This window comes from Amblyomma mixtum, chromosome 1 (genome assembly GCF_055824585.1).
Source record: "Amblyomma mixtum isolate Tamu chromosome 1, ASM5582458v1, whole genome shotgun sequence".
NCBI lineage: Eukaryota > Metazoa > Arthropoda > Arachnida > Ixodida > Ixodidae > Amblyomma > Amblyomma mixtum.
The window spans coordinates 249,585,074-249,601,398 of NC_143012.1; the positions used below are offsets into that span (position 1 = coordinate 249,585,074).

General features: G+C 47.6%; 1 pseudogene; it reads left to right on the forward strand.

Moving 5' to 3' along the window:
* Positions 1-3,380: 3,380 nt before the first annotated feature.
* LOC149371452 (uncharacterized) lies at positions 3,381-7,849 on the forward strand (annotated as a pseudogene).
* Positions 7,850-16,325: the final 8,476 nt, after the last annotated feature.

The window sequence follows — 16,325 nt, forward strand, 5'->3', positions numbered from 1 at the left end:
AAGGACCCGCTATGCTTAGAAGACCAAAACTTTGAGATCACTAGGCGACCCCCACTCTGTGCAAACTGAGCAGAACCGACATGCCTGTGGTGACCTGCAAGAGTCGAAGAGTTCGGTTTATTGGTTTATTGGGGTTTAACGTCCCAAAGTGACTAAGGCTATGAGGGACGGCGTAGTGAAGGGCTCCCGAAATTTCGACCACCTTTGGTTCTTTAACGTTCACTGACTGACCACCTGGGTTCATTAACGTGCACTGACATCACACAGTACACCGGCCTCTAGACTTTGGCCTCCATCAAAATTCAGCCGCAGAGTCCCCAAGTAGACCCACTACCACAATGATAGCGTTAAAGGGCGCAACTACCCCAACGCGATGCCGGCGTCTTACCGCTATGTAACGGTGGGACACCGCGCTGAGGCGTGCCCCAACCCCGACGAACACAGGTGCATCCACTGTGGGACCACAGTGGAACTAACACCAGCCGGACCTGCACAACAACAGTGCCAGCCGAAGTGCCTCATATATAGGGCAGACCACCTCACGGGATTACACCAGCGCACGGGCAAATTTCCGAAAGGTCGACAGACTCTGTTGCCCCCTCTGGGGTAGAACCGACCAACGCACGCAAGGCGCCCCCCCCCCTCCCCCCCGTGACCCTGAGAACAAGTACGGCGGTTCTCGTACCAAGTAAACCAAAGGAGGTTTCCACACCTTCCAGCCGGGAGACGTTCCGCCGCTGGCGACCCCGGAACAAAAGGTGAGCAGTTAGTTTGGTTGGGATTGCCTTCCGTCCGACCCCTCTTCCAGCACCGAGCTTGAGAGTCAGCGTAAGCTATAGGCTATGGAGCGCAGCCTGGAATCCGTACAGCGCGAAAAGCCGATGCTTTCGGCAGTCCAGGTTTAACTAGATAGAGTACAAGAGTATACCTAACACTCTCGTAATCGATGGGGATATCAACGCCCCTAGGCATCATTGGGGCCATGTCCGGGAGACCCTAAACGGTAGCAAGGAGGCCTAGCTCCTCTCTACATTGTTCCTCTCCCTCCTCAGTGACCCAACTCATCCTACGACAGTTGTGAATACGTGACACTGCGACTCGTGATCTGACCTCACGCTCACCAGAAATGTAGAACACTCGTCCCGGAAGAACCTGGACGAGAACTTTGGTAAGGTAGCGTGCACTGCCCCTTCAAACGAACAATCCGCTCTAAGGCCGTGAGACGACCTTGGAGTCAAGCCAAGCTCACCATCTGAACTGCCTTTCGGGCTCAATCCCCCTCCTCCCCCTCCCCCGCCCCGTGTTGCTCATGGAAGGATTCGCCGCTTCGTCTAGTCATATCACAACTCAGGCTCGGTACATGACCCAACTCAATACATCGGATGACACTTCTGCGGTGGGCAGCCATTTACTCCACCTCTAGGAGACTTGCCGCCCTCTTAGTAAACTTTGGCGGAAGAACATCTCACATCGCAAACTTAAACTCCCTATGGGCGAGCTGAGCCGCCAGGCTGTTTCACGTGTCGCGCATCTCAGTGACTCAAATTGAACGATCGGTGCAACGCAATTGCCTGCCAATGCATACCCGAGGAGCGTGGCGTCTGTATCGTAGCCTCATCAACCGCTCTAACACCAGAAAGGGGAACGCAGAAACTACGTCAGGCAACACACACACACACCGCACACACACACACACACACACACACACACACACACACACACACACACACACACACACACACACACACACACACACACACACACACACACACACACACGCAAACGGCACACGCACACGCTCACCTGCACAAACACACACAAGCACATGCACACACGCGCACACACACAGGCATGCGCGCTTCTTGTTGACAGAATCTGATTTTCTGCTAATCGATGACCCATATCACTGGGTTAGGTTTGGTTATTGGAGTTTAACGTCCCAAAGCGACTCAGGCTATGAGGGACGCCGTAGTGAAGGGCTCCGGAAATTTCGACCACCTGGCGTTCTTCATATCACTGGGTGACATTCTACGGTTTCCTTTCCAGTGCGCGGTTCTCTTGTTGTACGCATAGACCTTGCCAACGGGAGAGAAGGATGTCGAAAGAACCTCTGCATGAAGTGTTGCAAACCGATTCCCAAACAGCTTCCACCGCGCTCTCACCTGGATGCATCCAAAAGCCCAGCGAACAATGTGGCGACTCCCAAGGAGCCCTTATTGAAAAGGTCTATATATACTGCAGTTACAGGGAAAAAATAGAAACAGTTTACAAAGTTTGCGTTAATATGAGAACTTTCCCAGTGTACTACATGCAGTAGGTGATCGGCGCATGTCTCCACACCTGTTCGAAGATTCCTGTCTCTTTTGCGCTGCTGTCTATGTTGCTGTGCTACATATCCGGCAAGATTTGAAATTTTTATACAAGGTATGCAGCGGGTAAGTATACCCAAGAAGCACCTCTTTCTAAGCTGCGGCGCCGTGTTGTCGTGATAAGGCGACGAGTCGCAGTTCATGTCAGACTGCGACCGATATCAGGAAACAAGCAGCCGGGCCCGTGCATGCTCGGCATCTGTAGCTGGGTCGGTTGCCGCTCGGCTTATCGCCAAAGCTCGGATGGCGTCAATTAGTGGGCACAATGATGTAGCGAGATGGGTGCCGCCACACCGCCGATGGTAGGAAAAACGGAGCCGTGGCCGCGGCTGTTCTTTTTCTTTTTTTTTTTTTTGGCGCGGCACACCCTGTTATACTGAAGGCACACGAGTTTACGTCCACTTCAGATAGCAACGAAACATTGCGCAACGAGAAAGCCAGCGGCAGGCCGCCGGACATGCCCCTAGAAAAGTGCCCCTTACTTTTTCATGGCAGTTAAGGCTATTTCAGCAGCAGTGCGGTGGTGTTTTAGGCAGTAGCATGACATAGCCTTGGAATTCACGGTGCACGGGCTGGGGCAAAACAAGAAAAGTGATAAAGGGAACGTGTTGCACTAGGATGGATTAACGATGCTAGAGCGAAAAGCCATATGGTCACCAACGGCGACAATCACAACCATCTTGGTTGCTTGGCTGGCCTCAAGTAGAATGGCACATACCCACTACGGGGGAGTGGCCCAGACACAAGCGGTGAACTGTTGGAATGATTAGCAGTTTTAGAGGAAAAGGAGTAGTAATAGGGTGCTGAACGCCACCTGATGCATGTTTACTGAGGTTAACAACAACAGCAATGAACGCCATTGACGAGGTACCAAAGCAGCGGTACGCCTTGCTTATAATACGCGCGACTGGTATCCCAGAGACCAGACGCATCACCAGAGACTCGAAGTGCAAGTAACCACTCCGGCGTCGGCAGCGACAGGACACCTGGTTTTCTCGCGTGCAGTCAAACATGGCGTCAAGAGCATCCGGCCCTGCTGAACCCGTTGTCAGCATGACAGGCAGGCCGACGGACGACGCTACCAAGAAGCCCATGAGCAACGGCTGTGCTGAACTGAACGGCGTGTGCTATCTGACTGGCAATAGTTGCTACAGCGATATCAGCAGTTGCGACAACGACGGCAGCAAGAGCAGCAGCAGCAGCAGCAGCAGTGACGGCGATGCCGCCAGCGCTTCGGAGACCACCGACGTTGTCAGGGAAGATGCCCCAGCCCCAGCATAAAGGGAGTCCAGAACGCGGCGCCGCTGCAGCCGTCGAGCACGCAGGCCGAGGAAGTCACGAGCGACGACAACGACGCTGATCACGATGAACAGGTTTCCGTCAGCGGCGTAAGCAGCATGCCCCTGGAACCTGTGCTAAGGGTTCCCCAAGTAAAGCTCGTCAACAAGGCACAGTTTCTGCCCAAGATGGAACTGCAGGTCAGCCCACAGGGAAGGTAAGTTTTGAAAAGCGTGTTACCTTCGAAAGCGCGCTGAAAAAGCGATGAAAATATGAAAGCAAGGAAATAATGGAGCAAATTGCAGATCATCGGAGCGTCTGCTATTTCCTGGTTGCCAGTGTAAGCAATGTTACATGCGTTTGTAAAAATCATTCCGCTTCATGCGATGTACGCGGTATCAGTGGCTTCTAAAGACTGACACCTCAATTATAACAAAGAGCGTCGCTTCACATTTTACTGATTTTTCAGTTCCCACGTAGTGCTTCCTCGGATAGTAATCATCTATAAGCGCTCATCACGTTTAGAAATGAAAACCGAGCCCACACGGTTGTCGCTGTGTCTTCAGCGATATTTTGTTCCAAATTACCTTGGGCGGAGAGGGAAAAAATCCGCACTTAAAACCACTTTTCACCAATAGTGTGTCGGGAAGATTCGTGTTTGTATTTGATAGTGCTTTCTTGCGAATGTTTATTCAGCCTCGAATTGATGGCTGCGCCGCGATGCATTAGTAGATCTAGCCGCCGCATGCAGAACAAATACTCTTCATAATTTTGTACTTACTAAACAAATTAACATCGAATGTTCGATATTATTCTTTTATAGAAATTAGGAAAGCATGCTCAGAGGTTTCCCACAAGAAACGTTCGTGTTGTTAAAACTGAATCCAAGCTTGTTGGTGCGGGATTGATAAACTGTAGCGCAGCACTTCGTGGGCCCACCTTATCTTGCCGGCAAAACCTTATCTTCCCGGTGTGCCGTATGCCTTTTGCCTACGGAGTGCCGCGCTTCCGGAACACAGACGCTCGTGCTTTTCTTACGTAGAGATACTCGAACAATCAGCACAAAGTGTCTCCTTTCTCTAACTAAGCAGAGCGTTGCGGCGTCACATTTGGCACGGAAATGAAGTTCCTCTGGCGTGCATCGCCACCACTTCACGAGTGGCTCTTCTGAATTGTTGAGAACTCGCGACGAAACCAGTGGTGGCTTTCTTTATGCGCAGGCTTATGCAGCCAGCTCTGAAAATTCGCTTTAGTAACCTGTTCGACGAGTTGCAGTACGTCGTGTGGATCAGCTTCATCGAAGACTCCGGCTTATGCGGCTAGTATACGTTCTGCAACCTTTGCCATCCCATGTGTGCGTACCGTGGCATGAACGACGTACCGCTTCGTTTCGTGCAGCTGGCGATTACATGCACCCGGAATCGCCCAGACCTGGCACTTCTTGGAACGGCAAAACACTGGCATTTTCCAAGCTCAAGCTTTTCGCTTTCGACGGCAGCTCGAACACACCCGTGAGTGCACGTGACGGCACACCACATTATGCTGCGTACACATCGTGGATACGGGCAAATCTTCATTCCTGTCTTCTTTTGTACAGCATGAACAGAGACAGGCGCAAAAAACGAGGAAACCGTACAACACAGCGCTTTTAACTGAAGGCTTATTTCCGCGCCCCTAAGTATAAATATATAGGAGACAGCGGTATCGAAAGCCACGCAAAGCGCAAGAAAGAAAAAAATATCTGCTTCTCCCGTAACCGAGAGTGGAGTGAGCATGAAATGTTTACGGGCATAACACATTGGTTGTAGATGGTACTAGTCGAAATCTTCAAATGGGTCTATAGTTCAACACACCGCACCACACCACACCACACTCCTCTTGTTGCGTCGAAGCGATCGCCTGCAATAGTGCGGGCTTAGGTAGGCAGCCACGAACCGTGGCGGCCTTGTCCCTTTCGGGAGCGGCCGCATAATCATGGTGTTGTCGGCAGGGGCGAGCAGTCTTAAACTGTGGCGTATCACTCGCAAAGCGATCGCTTTCCGTAAGGCGCTTCCTACCTCTCCTTTCATCAGACTCCATTGCTCGGCTTAAGCAGCTGTAACGGGGGTGGCATTGAAATCCAGGACGATGCAGAAGCGTACGCGGACACGACGGGACGCAGGACTGACAAGGATGTATATGCAGCGCGTTCGAATACTCCGCGAGCGTGTATACATCTGCCTGCCAAAGGGGGAAACGTAATGAGCTGAAGGCCCAGCGGCCAGTCTTTTACATGCGTGAGTGTAGGACCGCAGCGCCATCCTTGGGGACGGCGCGGAAGCAGTTTTTCCGCCCAAAGCCCTTCTCGCCCTGGAGCTCCCCTCTTGCTCTAAGCAGTCCTCTCTCAAAGCCCCTAACAGATCACGTATGAGTCTCATTGAATCTCGTACGGTGCCCGGTTGTTCTCGTTTCAGTGCCCAGATGAGTGGAAATCAGTGCCCGGATGTTGGCTCTCGGTCTCGGCGTGACGTCACCACACTGCCGACAACGGGAGCTAAAAGCATATCATGCTTAAAAACGCAACAGCAGTACAAGCACTCAGGAAGTCGACGGAGATTATCAGTCCCCGCGAAGTGACTGCACATTTTGCTGCAGTGCTATCGATGGGGCGCTGACACATGCTTTTTCCTCTTTCAATATCTTCACTTTTCATTTGTCGCTTCTGGGGGACTGATAATCTCTGTTGGTTTCCCGAGTGCTTCTGTAGTTGATGTAGTCTTTTTTCTTTACAACAGACTGCTTAGCCAACTAGTTCGTTAATACGTTCTAGCGCAATTAATTCCAGTACAAAGTGTATGACACCAGTACGAAACCTGGCAGCACTTCGTCGTGACTAGCAGGGTGGTCTATATTTCATATGTTTTGAATACGACTCTTGATCTCACCAAGGTACTACTGTGAAATGACAAACTGTGAAATCCGGTGGTCTTTGATGCGCTAGAAGGGGTCACTTTATTGTTGCATGGGCAGTGGGTAGCGCTAACTTTAACGAGCGACTTGCGACGGGTACAGAGACAACGAACAGAACGAGCGCTCGTTCTGTTCATCGTCTCTGTTCCCGTCCCAATTATACCAACTAGCCCCAGTCGTCGGTTCATCGCGTTCGCTTGTATAATAAGCTCAGAAAAGTTCAAAAATAAGCGGAAACTTATTTCTTGATCTCCACTTGACTCGTACTTTGCACCTAGCCAATAGAGGGCGTAAGCATTCTTCTGGCACATGTCTTCCATGAATAGTTCCCGAAAAGCCCGGCTGAACATTCAAAACAGCCGGGTGCACCATTTTGCAAGTTCCACAGGGTTTTCCTTGATTTGTTCAAAATTGCAGTAGGTTGTGGGGAAGAAAACATGTTCCTCATCTTATTTGGGAACATATCTATCGGTGACAGGCTCGCGATCTCTCTGGCTTAGCTGACTGCACGGACTGCTGGTTAAGCCTTCGTAGTGAAAATGGAACGTAAGATGTTAAGTACATTTCTTTCCGCCAGTTCTGATGAAGTGTCTTGAACATTGGGGGGGGGTCCAGTGTTTCTGTTTTGCTTATTTTGCAATATCAGCAGAAGCACACTTGGAAAAGTTAGTTGGTATTGTATGCTACATGGTGTTGAAACAGGCTAGTTGGTTGTGCATGTTGCGAAGTTAGCACAAAAGCTGGGTGCTGCAAAGGAGAGAGGAAAGACGTTGACCTGCGTTGGTTAACGTCTTTCTTTTGTGGCTCGCTTAGTTCTCGCTCTAACTTTTTCTAGCTTGCAAGTCCTGTCGGCTAAAACCATAATATCTTGCACACGTCAGCTGTTGGGAGAGCAATCTTTGAAGCGCACTTTTAAGATGTCCATAATATGAAACAATTGTGACGTTTTTCTTCCGATGGCATTTGGGAACCTGCATTGCATCCTCAAGAGTGAAAGCGTTTGCCTTCAATCAGCCGCTCTTCAACATCACCTGATTTGGAAATGTTTTTTCGTTGTTCTATACTCCATGCAGATTACCCTCAAGTGCAACAAAACTTACTTCCTACAGATTAATTTCGGCAACGTCGACGAATACGGCCAAATCCTGAAGCCTACAGTCATTCGCCAGGCTATCGTCGGCACTTGGTTTGTGGCAGTAAAGCATAACCACGCCAAAGGTTTGGCGTCATCCAGCAAGAAGTATTTGAGATAGTTGTACATTTTCCAGGTCGCTTCCTTTCTTTCTGGGAAGACGTTAACGCGCACTAAATGATCCATGTACTATATCTTTCTTTTCATCGCCGCAGCTGATCAGTTGGAGGTGCCATATTTTTTTCGTTAGTTTTTGTTTCTAGTCACGCGCAGGCGCCTCCGGACAAGCATTATAAGTCAGTGTGACAACTCTGAGTCCGTCCGGGCATCACGAGGCTGTTTTTAAATAATGATTAACGATGCCAATAGGTCCATTCTGCAGCATGTCTATGAATAAAAAACGACGCCACTATATCCACTGTAGGATATTTTATTTATCAAACACCACCGAGTCCAGTAACTTTATACCTATTTTTTTCTGTGCCGTTTAATGACAATACGTTGGGTACACTTACAGCCAATGCAAAGAACAAAGCTATGGAGTGTGTGTTTGTGTGTGGCTACAGAAGAAGTACAAAAATAGAGCTCTGGCAAATGATGCAATCTGAAAACAATCTGAAAACAAAGCAGGAAGCAAGTGTGTAAATCTACATGGCCAGCCACGAACCATGCATATAGTCGACGCACTTAATTTTCTCGACAATCATTAAGCGAGCGCCGGCATGATATCACATGCAAAAAAAAAATACGAAGTCTCTTTCGCCAACTCTATGAGAGTCAAAGGAGGGCATTTTAAAAGAGCGAACTCATCCCTAAGCCGCAGCATTACACAGTGCATAGTATTCGTTGCAGTATAAACATCTCTACTCGAATTCCATGGAGGGGCCCATTCTCTTACTCTGCAAGAACGAATACAGGTAGCCATGGCATGCAGCCGCGGAGTCCAACGAAGATAATGGGATTGATTCCGGTCCGCCGCAACCACATTTCGACAAAGGTGAAATAAAGCCTTCTGTGCTCTTTCGAATGTTATTGCACGTTGAAAGGCCCGTTTATCCAAAAGGCTTGCATTCCTTACTTCTCTTTTCGGGATCTGTTGGTGAGGTAGGTAGTTTTAACGACACATGACTACTGGTATCGCCACCAACGGCTAGTTTCGAAAGCAAACAACAGACTCGACATTTGTCTTACGAATCCCTGAGAATTTCCTATACTGCCTTCGTCTTCAAATTGGAGATCATGGAGTTTCTTCCTGCCTTGATGCCACGAGTGTGCATCATGCGACGCGAAAAACGTTTTTACTTTCTCGGCAACTAATACTTCTTTTAGAGCATCGGAAATATCATCATGGGCTGAAAGAGCCACAGAGCTCATTTCTATGAACAAAAATTCGACTTACTTAGTGACGCAAGATGAGGCCTTTTGATTCTTATCCTTCTTGAGCCTGCACCATAAAATTATATCCCTTTAACGCAAGAAGACCAAACCGGTGATGCCTGTCTTCAAAAGGCGCCACGGACTTTCCACTCCTCGTGCTGCGTGCCATTTTTGGTTTCGCACATCCAAAACTGCGTTTACTCTCGGATATCTTGTGCTTCACCATTGCCTTGCGTTTTCCCTCACTAGCGACTAGCTGCTGTCATGCCGCGTGGTAATTCGGAGCACAAAGGGCTCGGTCTGGAGATCTTCAGTACACGTGTCACCTGTTACATGCACTGGGCACCGGCTAGTGTCCCTTTACTCTAACATTCCCACTCTGCACTCGGTATAGGAGTAAGTGGCATTACACTCGTGCTTGCATTTACACCCCACAATAAGTATTCCTTTCTCGATTCTCCTAGCTGTCACTCACGCCCATCAGTGTATTAAAAGTAACTTCAAACTTTCAATAATGCGACCCACTTTATTCTCTACGTATTCCGTTGTCCTTCGACCCTCCCACAGGCCGAATGCAGTCACTTGTTTTAGTACGAAAGCACTACTCCAGACATACTAACCTCGAGCAAAATCTAGTCATTTTGTATTGCCATGTGCTCTGACCTAACCCTACCTTATCTAAATTAGCTCGAGCAGGTACGGGTAAGTTCGGAGCAGCGTCGTGCAAGCTACAGCCCGTGGGAGCAAGTTCGGGTAAGTTCAGAGGAGCGTTGCGCCAGCTGTAGCCAAATGCCGGCATATGGCAGGTGGCAGTTAAATTATCGACTGGTAGCAAGAGGTTGCACGGGAACAGCAACATGGGTCGCACTTTCTCTACCGGTGGCCACCTGCCAGTGCAGTGGCCCATCGCTTAACCGCTGCTCCACTGGGCCAGTAGTGGTATGAGGACTCGCCGCCATCTACGAATGCTATGTAGACAATGACCTATTCTGCATATATGGCCATTACCCCACTAAACCTATCACGTCATACTCTTAAGGCGGAGCTTAAGTGTCCCCTCCTATTGAAGAATGAACGCATGGTTTCGCACATCTACTCGGTTTAAATACGTTAAACCCCTACCACTTTTCATGCGCTTTTTCTTGCTTCCTCCTCCCCTGCGATGCCATACAATACGGGCTGGGCATGCAAGCACAGATTCTATATTTCGCGCAATCCCTCCTCAAAAAGTCTGCTAGTTAGGGACCGTGTAAGCGGTGCCACGTACAAAAGGGGAGATGGTGCACGGCGGCACAAGAGGAGGAGAGCGGAGACATCGCTGCGTTTAGATTAATGAAGGGTGTGGTTCGTCACAGCGCGCACCAAAGTGCACACTCAAAAATACAGGCATGGTAGCTGTGCGTACTTAGTTCTGAGCACTTTGTTTAAAAACACGGGCTCAGAACATAATTGTGCCATGCACAGTCATTTGCGTGCCGGCTGTCTTCTACACTCAGGTGTTTCAGTTTACTTGATCCTACTTCATATTATTGAGACCAAATAATCCTGTAAAAAAAAGGTGGAATGCCTCGAGAGCTATAGTTGATGACTTTTTTGTTACGCGCCAATTTAAATCATACGCACCGCAGCGCATAACTCTCACGGCTGTCGAAAGTTTGCAGGACTCTGACGCTGTGCTACCGATGTCGACATGCCTGCACAGAAATGTATATACGAGGTCTGTTAGAAAAGTATCCGACCTTTTGCCGAAGAAAAAAAAACTGGCATAACTGGAACGTTGGAAACCTAATCACCTTCAAAGTAGTCTCCTTGGGACTCCACATACTTCTCCCAGTGGTGCTGCCATTGCTGGAAGTATTCTGAAAAGGGCCCTTTCGGAATGGAGTTTATTAGCTCAGCTGTCGTTGCAGCCATAATGTCCTCTCTTGTCTGAAATCGCGCTCCTTTCAATGGCCTCTTGATATTGGGAAACAGCCAGAAATCACAGGAGGTCATATCAGGAGAGTAAAGAGTCTGTGGAACTACAGCAGTCTGGTTTTTCGCGAAAAAAGGGTGAATTTAGTGCGAGGAATGTGCAGGAGCATTGTCATGATGGATACGCCAATTTCCCGTTGACCTCGACTTCGGCCTGTTGCGTCGCACAGCACCACGCAGGCGACGGAGTACATCCCTGTAGTATTCTTTTGGTCAATGTGTACTTTGTCTGGTGCGTACGCGTGGTGTGCCACACAGAGGGAGTCAAAGAAAGCAGTCAGCATCACTCTGACATTTCTGCGCATTTGGCGGGCCTTCTTTGGTCTTGGTGACAAGCAATGCTGCCATTGTGACGACTGGGATTTGGTTTCCGGGTCGTACCTGTACACCCAAGACTCGTCACCAGCGATTATGGTGTTGATGAAGTCGGGGTCACTATTTGTCGAATCGAGCATATCCTGTGAGACTTCAACACGAAGCTGCTTTTGCTCCACCGTGAGCATCTTCGGCGCGAATTTCGCCGCATCTTTCTCCATGGCCAAATTTTCGGTGATAATGGAATGTTCAGAAAAATTGGTGATGTCCACCTCTTCCACAATTTCTCGGATAGTCACACGATGGTCCCGCGTCACCACAGCGTTCACTTCGGAAATGACCTGGTCATTTCGGCATGTTGATGGTCGACCGGAGCGTGGCTCTCTCTGCACCGATGTGCGGCCGTCTTTAAACCAATTGTACCGCTGCTTAATCTGTGTGCTGCTCATAGCATCATCACCGAAAGCCGTCTGAATATTCCGAATGGTTTCCACTTGGCTGTCGCCTAGTTTCTGGCAAAATTTGATGCAGTAGCGCTGCTCCTGTCGCTCCGCTTTTTTCCTTGCAATAAAAAACCGACGAGAGCACTGCGCACTGCCTCACTCAAACACTGCGTGCCAGTGACTGACGCTATCGGTAGGCGAGAAAAAGTTTGTGCATGCGCACGAAGGTTCAAGGTAGGCTGGTGCAAGCGTGCTTGCTTCATATCCATAAGGTGTTCGCAATAAAAAATAAAGTCGGATACTTTTCTAACAGACCTCGTATGTATGCAGGTTCCCCGACGGTATGGGCCAGAACGACAGCCAGGCTAATGCCCTATGACCCTGAGCCGCCGAAATAGTCGCACTCAGGACGTCGTCGCAGCCTGACTTCCCACACATGTGTCCCTTCTTTACGTCTTAGCTGGATCACGTTCTATCCTTCCTCTGGCTCTGTTCCCGGCAGCCGCCTTTCGAGCTAGCGACAGAAGCGGGCCAACTGCACGTTCGTGTCAGGGGAGCCTTTATCGCCGCGGCCTGAAACGATTAATCCAGATCACTCGCTGTTCTCTGTGTGCTCCTCTGCGCACGTTTTTGTCGATGTGTGCGTGGTAGGGCACAAACGAGCAACGGTGTCAGGCAGCCGATTGCTTCGTTCGTTAGCTTCTCTCATTCCTGCTGGCACTGTTGACCTTTTCCTCCGGTAATCTATGGCCAGCAGTCTTGTTTTATTTGCGAATGCAGAGGTCTAAATGTTTTTGGCTTTCTTTTTTATTCTGACTTGTTTGTGGTGTAGGAGGGAATCATTTACAGCTCTTCTCTTACGAACGGAGTGGTCAGGAAGGAATCCTGCGAAGCCGGAAAAAATGCAACAAAGAAAAAAAAAGCTTCGAGAGTCGTTTATATAAAGAACAAAATTCATTTATTTATTTATTTATTTATTTATTTATTTATTTATTTATTTATTTATTTATTTATTTATTTATTTATTCACACAGTACTGCTAGCCTCTGTGAGGCTGTAAGCAGGAGCGGGGGAAGAAAAAAAAACGTAAGTGGCATGCTCAAAACAAATCAGGGCACAACAAGCTGCTTTTACAACAAATGAGGTGCACTCACGAGCAAAAATATATGTTGCAAAGTTGCGTGCAACAACAGAAAGCAATCTCAACAACTCTCCGTAATCGTCAGTTACAACTTGACATCATTCATAAATGCTTCAGTAGAAGGGCATTCTACAATGCTGGCCGGAAGCTGGTTCCACTCACGGACCGTTTTCGGAAAAAAAGACTTAGCGAAGGATTGAGTGTGACAGGAATAATCTAAGTTTTTTGCTATGATGTGATCGGGTGGTTCGTCGGTGTACAGGCTCTATGTACTCTTGTTTTCGGATACCTAGTTTATTATGAAACAGCAAGTGCCTGTATTTTATTCGATCATACTGACGCCGTTTTTGTAAATTGTCTAAATCTGCCTTTTTTACTAGAGCACTCGCGGAAGTACGCCAGCTATATGATCGGTATATAAACCTTACTGCTTTCTTTTGGACAGATTTCAGCTTTGCACAGCTTTTGCACAGAATTGCCACGAGTATGCGGGTTCCAAAAAATTGATACATATTCTAGTACTGGTCGAACTAAGGTTTTGTACGCTATCAGTTTAACTTCGTTTTTACATTGTCACAGAGTTCTTTTTAAGTAACCTAATTTCCGCATGGCCCTTTTCACAATATCCGATATATGTTCATTCCACCTTAGATCGGATGTTATGCTTATGCCTGGGTGTTTATAGTTGTTTACCACTGCGAGAGTGCTGCTGCCTATGCAATATGAGAAATTTAATGGTTGCCTCTTGCGTGTTACATCATCGCAACAGATTTTTTCATGTTTATTGACATCTGCCAATCTGAGCACCAGGTTGCAATCCTTGCTAAGGCACTATTAAGTAGAGCCTGATCGCTGGAGATGTGCATTTCGTGATAGATTATGTAGTCATCTGCGTATACCTTGATTTTAACCGGTTGGTTATGAACTATGTCGTTAATAAATCTTAAAAAGAATAACGGCCCGAGAACAGATCCCTGCGGAATACCCGACTTGATAGGCGCAGGAGTAGAACACACGTGATCTACTCTGACGCATTGGGATCGGCCACATAGGTGAGCTTCGAACCATGCCAGAAGAGAATTCTTTTTCAACAGTGATTCTAGTTTTGAAAGAAGTTTCTGGTGTGAGACGCGATCAAAGACCTTTTCAAAATCAAGAAATATAATGTCGATTTGGCTTTGAATGTCAATGGCTGTTGCGAAATTGTGAGTTAGCTCCAGGAGTGATGTTAATGTGGAGAGTCCTTTTCGGAACCCATGTTGCCTGTTGTCGATTAGATTATTATGTTCAACAAATGTCGAGATATGATTAAAAATAATGTGCTCAAGAACCTTGGAACATGTACACAATAATGATATCGGTGTATAAGACGAAAGTAATGATGAATTATCTGCTTTGGGTATGGGCACGATTTTACTGCATTTCCAATCAAAAGGAAGTTCTGCTTTAGTCAAAGAAAGATTGAACATAATACATAAATATTTAGTTCACCACTCGGCATACCTAACAAGGAAAGCATTGGGTATACCATCAGCACCTGGTGACTTTTTGCTTTCGATATTCAGCAGTAACGACAGAAGGCCCTGTTCAGAAACAATAACGTCATTAATTGGCAGACAGTATAACAATAGTTCGGAATGTGGTTCCTTACCATCATCGTTTGTTCATACTGAGCAGAAAAATTGATTAAAAGCTGATGCCACTTGCGGTTGGGACGTTATTGCTTCGCCATTTATACATACTTTGTATGTTATTTTCTTTTTAGGAGACAAATGCCGATAGAACTTTTCTGGCGCGGTGAGCCGAAAGCTCTTCATGGTAACGTTGAAATAGTAGACCTTGTTCCTTTTTATGCATTCCTTTACCTGCGTACGTAGCACACAGAGCTTATTTTTGTTGGCCGCTAAAAGAGAAAGCCGGGTTTGCTTTCTTAGCTTTTTTGTTTTTCGCTCTAGCCGAATAACTTCTTTAGTCATCCAAGGACTAGTATTTCGTACTCGTTTCCTCACAGCCGGCACAAAATCATTCGCGCACTTAATCACAAGACTCTTGAAAAAACACCACAGTGCATCGACAGAGCAATCGGTAGATTCACTTAATGCAGCATAATCTGAGAATGAACTGTCCAACAAATCTAAGATAGCAACGTGCAACTCATCTAACGTGCAATAGCAATCTAAGATAGCAACAGCTAACTTCTTATCGCGATTCTGCAACCGCTGAGACAATGAAGTCGATATTTTAGCAGCCGTCCGGAAGCCAGATCAGGCGGCTGTCAGGAGCTATTTTTGAACGGAAACTAAAATCATAATCATGTGTGAATGGACAGTTCTTGTTAGATTAGGGAATTCCTATTCTAGGAAGAGAGTAGCGCCTCTATACTAAAGACCCCTTCTGAGCCTGGCAAACAGGTGCCAGTGTTTTGCAAAGTGCCAAGAAAATCTCGGGCCTTGTGGACAGGTGCACGAAGAAGTGGCACTACATGATAGGAATGCGCTATGCCTCTGGCCCGGTTCTTCACGCAGAATGACAGATTGAACTGGCATATGTTAAAACTCCGGCAATGATCGTATTGTGTGGCCTAGTGTGTGCTCAGCTGGTTAAATAGACATCTTTTAGCACTGAACAAAGTGTGTACTTGACATACAAGGCGAGTAAAATGTCAGCGTGGCATTTCGGTTGGCCCCTTGATACGAATTCACCGGTAGCAAAAAAAAAAAAGAACACTTGCTCTGAAGGGCTCATGCACCCTTTCGCCTGTATGACAGGTAGAGCAAAAATCTATGCTTTTTCAGGAGAATTTAAAGGTCATTCGAGATAGCCATCTCTCGTGAATCCCCTACGGATTTCGCCAACCTGAACATCTTTTAAATTCTCCCCTGTCGACCTTTCCTCACCAAGTCGTTCTCGCCCACTGTTGCGTATTCTGTTGTCGTCGTCTGGTTTTCTGCCGACACGAAGATGGCGAGGTCTATATATGAGCTTGGGGCCTTTCGGGATTTGTTCGAGTCTAGTCAGACCCTGTTGGCCTCACGGAAGCCTACCTTTTCTATGAACTTTATATCCTCCATTTTCCTGCTTCTGCCGCTTCCTCCCTGTTCAGCTCTTATTCACTTTCCTTTCTGTGGAGACGCTCTGAAACGCGCGGAGAGGCGCGGAATGCGGACTTTCTTCGGTTTTACTTGCTGCAACTTTGAGCCTTCGAGACATCGAATCTTGGGAGTACCAATACGAACGTTCAAAACAAAAGGAGAAGTTTTGAAGAAAAGAGTTGCCGGAAGTTTTTCCCGCAAATCTCTTGAAGGTCGAGTTCCGTGACGTCTCAGATGTGTATCTTTGATGGTAAG